Genomic DNA, 6,156 nt, shown 5'->3' with positions numbered 1-6,156 from the left:
TCTCCTGCAATAGACGGGAGGCTGGGAAATTTTTTCTGCCCTTACATTGCTTATTTGAATTGTGATTTTTTTTTTTTTTTAAGCACCATTCTTCTAGGGGCTTTAACTTTAAGTTTTGAAACTTTTATTTCTGCAAATTGTAACAAATATTGCTAACACTACCATTATAGGCAGAACTGTGTTTGCCTGCTCTTACCTGCCCATCCAATTTATAAACTGAAGTTCTAACCCAGTTTAGAACTTGACATCTAAGTTGTCAATCAAACATAAACATGGTTTATGTTTATATTTGCACATAAGGCCTTTAAAGAAGTGATTACAAAGCTGAGCAGGACCCCATTGGAACCTCCCCTGGTACAAATCTTTTCCGTGTCCCCAGTTTCTTGTATGTAGGAAAGAAGCTTCAGCCTCCTAGACCTTCCCTGATTTATCAAAGGGTAAATTCAAACAGTTCTTAATCAAAATAGTGAGGCAATGGGGAATGAAAAGAGGAACTGATCTTTGGTAGCCTCAACCTGAAGCAGCTTGAAGTGGGCCTTTGGTTTCCTGGCCAGAGACTGAGGTGGGTTATAGCAGTGAAAACACGAAATCCTACCCACTAGACCAGTGGTCAGTGACAAAGCCCTGGCTCTTTGGCTTTGCAGAAAAGAATTCCCATAAAGGCAGAAAGTAGTGAAGCAAGTAAAGTATTTACTAGGTGGAAAAAGAGTTCATGTGTGTGGATAGACACAAAGGTGAGCTCAGAGAGAAAGTCCCCGAGTCTTGCCCTTGTAGTAGTTTAAATAACTTTTGTGGAGCATCACTCTGGTTTTTCTTAGGCCTATCATTTTGATTTGCCTGGGTCAGAGTCCATATTTGGTATATCTCAGGATTCTCCCATATGTGTACATGCGTCTCTTAGCCAAGATGGATTCTACTGCCAGAGGCCTATGGGTAGCCTTGCATCAGTTGTCATCACTTCCCTTTTGACCTCCAAGGACATGCATGGTCATGGAGATCTCCTGACTTTGAGAATGAGAAATATGTGGTCTGGGCAAGGCCTAGCCTCTTCTCTGAAATGCCCTGCTATTCTCATCTTGGAGTTTCAGTCCATAGAGAATGAATCTCCTATCACCTTACCCAGGGATGGACCTATCTATCTCCTGCCTCAGAATGGTCAAGGAACTATAGTGCAGTGATAAAACAGGGACCTGGTTTCCACTCAGGTGATATATACAACAATATCTTCGAGTTCTTCTGCAGGAACTAAAGTCCCCACCCAGGTGGAAGATGATAACTTCAGACTGAGTACAAGATTCCTGGAACACTGCCTTGCTACCTTCCTACCAACCAATCAGGAGAAAGTCTGCACACAGTGGAAGATAGCAAAGACTCTGACCCCCCTTTCCAAATGATTAACTGAGATAAGCTTCCCCTCTCTTCCTTTAAAAACTTTCCTGATTGAACAGAATCTCTGAGTTGGTTCTTGGATAGGAGTCCACCTTCTCCCTAGGTTGCTGACCTCCTGAATAAAGCAAACTTTCCTTTCTAACCAGCACTTGTCTCTCAAATATTGGCTTTCAAGTGGTGAGCCATTGAACCTGAGTTCAGTAACAATTATGATTAAATGAAGTCACTAGTTCAGTTCAGTTCAGCTCATTTCAATTGCTCAGTAGTGTCTGACTCTTTGTGACCCCATGGACTGCAGCACACCAAGCTTCCCTGTCCATCACCAATTCCCTGAGCTTACTCAAACTCATGTCCATCAAGTTGGTGATGCCATTTAACCATCTCATCCTCTGTCATCCCCTTCTCCTCCTTCCTTCAATCTTTCCCAGCATCAAGGTCTTTTCCAATGATTCCGCTCTTTGCATCAGGTGGCCAAAATATTGGAGCTTCAGCTTCAGCATCAGTCCTTCCAACGAATATTCAGGACTGATTTCCTTTAGGATTGACTGGTTGAATCTCCTTGCAGTCCAAGGGACTCTCAAGTCCTCTCCAGCACCGCAGTTCAAAAGCATCAGTTCTTTGGCACTCAGCTTTCTTGATAGGCCAACTCTCACATCCATACATGACTACTGGAAAAACCATAGCTTGACTAGACGGACCTTTTTTGGCAAAGTAATATCTCTGCTTTTTCATATGCTGTCTAGGTTGATCATAGATTTTTTCCAGGAACAAGTGTCTTTTAATCTCATGGCTGCAGTCACATCTGCAGTGATTTTGGAGCCCCAGAAAATAAAGTCTGCCACTGTTTCCATTGTTTCCCCATCTATTTGCCATGAAGTGATGGGACAGGATGCCATGGTCTTTGTTTTTTGAATGTTGAGTTTTAAGCCAGCTTTTTCACTCTCCTCTTTCACTTTCATCAAAAGGCTCTTTCTGCCATAAAGGTGGTGTCATCTTCATATCTGAGGTTACTGATATTTCTTCCAGCAATCTTCTTTTTTTTTTGGCTATCATCATCATCATCATTTTCACCCTCAAGTTCATCCAGGATAACTCCTGTTCATCCTTCAAAACCCCATTTGATTTCACCATCTGTCTTGCCCAGAATGAACTCTCAATGATTTTTGTGACCATTTGACAAGTTCCTAGACTGAGGCCCAGAGCAGCCAGGTCACTCCTGAGGTTTTTCAGCATCCAGCTCCTTCTTTCTCTGTCTGCCCAGTTCCAGGGCATGGGTCTCAGGCCTGGCCAGTCCGGCTTAGAAGCATGTAGACACAGGCGGTATCAATTCAAATCTATCACCAGCCGGCCCTGGGCATCAGTGGTTGATGCCCACATGTAGGACTGCTTGGCCTTACACTCAGACACCAGTGCCTCCGGCCCACATTCCAGCAGCCTCCTTCACCCTCACCAGGGCCATCTTCCTCAGTACTGGCAGCCTTGCAGTGGGTTTCAAAGAAGTACCGGCGCAGGGGACTGCCGCCAGCCGCAGGCACCTCCTCCAGCATCTCTACCTCACACCCACGCAGGCGCACAGCAGTCCGGGGGTTTGTCCCCAGCCGCGGATGGCATCACACAGGCCAGCTCTCCACAGCAACCACAGTGCTGTCTTGCTCACCCCTCGCAGATTGCGGTCAGCTGGGCTCCGGGTGGGCTCCCCAAAGGCCTCGCCTCGGACTCCAGCACAAAGAGCAGAGGGAGCCCCATGAGGGTACCCCTGGACAGGGATATGCGGCGGGGACAAGAAGTCGCACTCAGGTGCTGGAAGTGGGGTCAAGGGTGGGGGTGGGGTGTGGGGCCCACTGGGACACTGGGGAGGAGGAAAAATAGGAGGATGGGAAGGGAGCCTGAGGGGTGGGGGAACATCTCGCTGAGCACCTGTCAGCACCTCCTTACCTCTGAGCTCCAGGGCTTGGGACCCCCGGTTCCAGGGGGCCCCTGTTGGGGACACGGGTGGCCCCCTCCTTCCTGACATCTCAGGAGAGGGAGGGGGCAACCATGTAGGGAGACCTCCTCAGCTCCCCCCGGCTGTCTCTGGCATGTCGGCTCCTCCTCCTGCTTGCTGGCAGCACGGTTGGGGGCTCTTTGGGCAATCTTGATTCCAGCTTGCCCTTCATCCAGCCTGGCATTTTGCATGATGTACTCTGCATATAAGCTAAATAAGCAAGGTGACAATATACAGCTTTGATGTACTCCTTTCCAATTTTGGAACCAGTCCATTGATCCATGTCAGGTTCTAACTGTTGCTTCTTAACCTGCATACAGATTTCTCAGGAGGCAGGTCAGGTGGTCTGGTATTCCCATCTCCTGAAGAATTTTCCACAGTTTGTTGTGATCCACAGAGTCAAAGGCTTTGGTGTAGTCAATAAAGCAGAAGTGGATGTTTTTCTGGAACTCTCTTGCTTTTTTGATCATCCAATGGATGTTGGCAATTTGATCTCTGCTTTCTCTGGCTTTTCTTAATCCAGCTTGAACATCTGGAAGTTTGAGGTTCATGTACTGTTGAAGCCTGGCTTGCAGAATTTTGAGCATTACTTTGCTAGCATGTGAAATGAATGCAGTTGTGTGGTAGTTTGAACACACTTTGGCATTGCCTTTCTTTTGTATTGGAATGAAAACTGACCCTTTCCAATCCTGTGGCTACTGATGAGTTTTCCAAATTTGCTGGCATATTGAATGCAGCACTTTCACAGTATCATCTTTTATGATTTGCAATAGCTCTGCTAGAATTCCATCACATCCACTAGCTTTGTTCATAGTGATGCTTCCCAAGGTCCAGTTGACTTCTCACTCCAGGATATCTGGCTCTAGGTGAGTGATAAAACCATCATGTTATCTGGGTCATTAAGATTTTTTTGTACAGTTTTTCTGTGTATTCTTGCCACCTCTTCTTAATATCTTCTGTTTCTGTTAGGTCCATACTGTTTCTGTCCTTTATTGTGCCCATCTTTGCGTGAAATGTTCCCTTGGTATCTCTAATTTTCTTGAAGATATCTCTAGTCTCTCCCATTCTATTGTTTTACTCTATTTCTTTGCACTGATCATTAAGATGGCTTTCTTATCTCTCCTTGCTGTTCTTTGGAACTCTGTATTCAAATGGGTATATCTTTCTTTTTCTACTTTGCCTTTAGCTTGTTCAGTTCATACAGAGATAATCTGATGGTGCCCACCTGTGAATGGATGGGAAAAAGAAGAGATTAACACACTCCTTCCAAAGGCTGGCCCTTCCCAGAGATGTTTTGCAAGACTGAAGACCCTTTCTACTTTACTGCTTCATTGCCTCTCCCTCTCTATTCTGCCTTTCAATTTTTCAATATTTATTTATTTGGCTGCACCAGGTCTTAGTTGTGGCATACATACAAACTCTTATTTGCAGCATGTGGGATCCAGTTCCCTGACCAGGGACCAAACCTAGGCCCCTGGCATTGGGAGCAGAGAGTTTTAGCCACTAGACCACCAGGGAAGTCCCTATTCTGCCTTTTGACATTAGTTCCTCATTGCTTCTCTCCCTCTGGCTCTATAAAAGAACCTGGCATCCAGACCCTGAGAAGATGGTTGCTATGCTATGCTAAGTCACTTCAGTCGTGTCCGACTCTGTGCGACCCCACAGATGGCAGCTCAACAGGCTCCCCCGTCCCTGGGATTCTCCAGGCAAGAACACTGGAGTGGGTTGCCATTTCCTTCTCCAATGCATGAAAGTGAAAAGTGAAAGTGAGGTCGCTCAGTCGTGTCTGACCCTCAGCGACCCCATTGACTGCAGCCCTCCAGGCTCCTCTGTCAATGGGATTTTCCAGGCAAGAGTACTGGAGTGGGGTGCCATTGCCTTCTCCGAGAAGATGGTTACTTTGAAACCATTAGTCTACCATCTTCTTGCAGTCAGCCAGCTTTCTGAATAAAGTTGTATTCCTTGCCCCAACACCTCATCTCTTGTATTCACTGGCCTGTCATGGGTCGAGCAGAGTGTGGTTACACTTGGTAACACATTCAGCTGGCTTCACACAGCTGAGGGCTATGTGGTAGGTATCCTTTAAGAATCATTCTCAGGTTAGGTGTCCCCAGAATGCCAGTTTTCCTTTTGATCAAAAAAGAAAGAAAACAGGAAATTATGAGAAGCATTTAAATTGAGGACTTGTTTTGCATCTATCAAGTCATAGTAAAAACAAAATAAACAAGAAACCTCAAAATACATTCTTTCACCAAGACTGGGAACTTTTGGAAAACTAAAAAGTTAATGGACTGTTGATGGTGGTAGAAATGGTTACAGAGTTTTCTGGATGCATTACAGCAGCATATTTCAGTGGCTATAAAATTGTTCACACCCTGAAGTTCAATAATCCCTTTCATGGGAATCTGCCCTAAGGAAGCAATTAAACAGAAGCAAAAGCCTGTATAAATATATATACATATATGTGAAAGATATCCATTGTAAGCATGATTTATAAGAGTAAAAACCTGGAAAGAAACCAAATTCTCAACAATAAACAAATTGTTGAGTTAAAACACAAAGGCCAATGAAATAGTATGCAGCTATTAAAAATGATAATTACAAAGCACATGTATAAACATGAAAATGGTTATGATTTTTGCATATACACATAACTGAAAATACAAGATAGCATCCATCATAATTACATCTATGTGGAAAAATGTCATATAGGCCACGCTGGTAGATGATTTGGATGAATCAAAATAATTTTCTTAAGTAGCAAGGTTGTAAAGTGTTTTTCC

At 44.6% G+C, this 6,156-nt stretch overlaps 1 pseudogene; it reads right to left on the bottom strand.

Moving 5' to 3' along the window:
• Positions 1-2,666: 2,666 nt before the first annotated feature.
• On the bottom strand, positions 2,667-3,294 carry LOC106701513 (neurotrophin-4-like; annotated as a pseudogene).
• Positions 3,295-6,156: the final 2,862 nt, after the last annotated feature.

Source organism: Bos mutus, chromosome 3 (assembly GCF_027580195.1).
Source record: "Bos mutus isolate GX-2022 chromosome 3, NWIPB_WYAK_1.1, whole genome shotgun sequence".
In the NCBI taxonomy this organism is placed as follows: domain Eukaryota; kingdom Metazoa; phylum Chordata; class Mammalia; order Artiodactyla; family Bovidae; genus Bos; species Bos mutus.
This window is presented reverse-complemented; position numbering and strand designations above follow the sequence as displayed.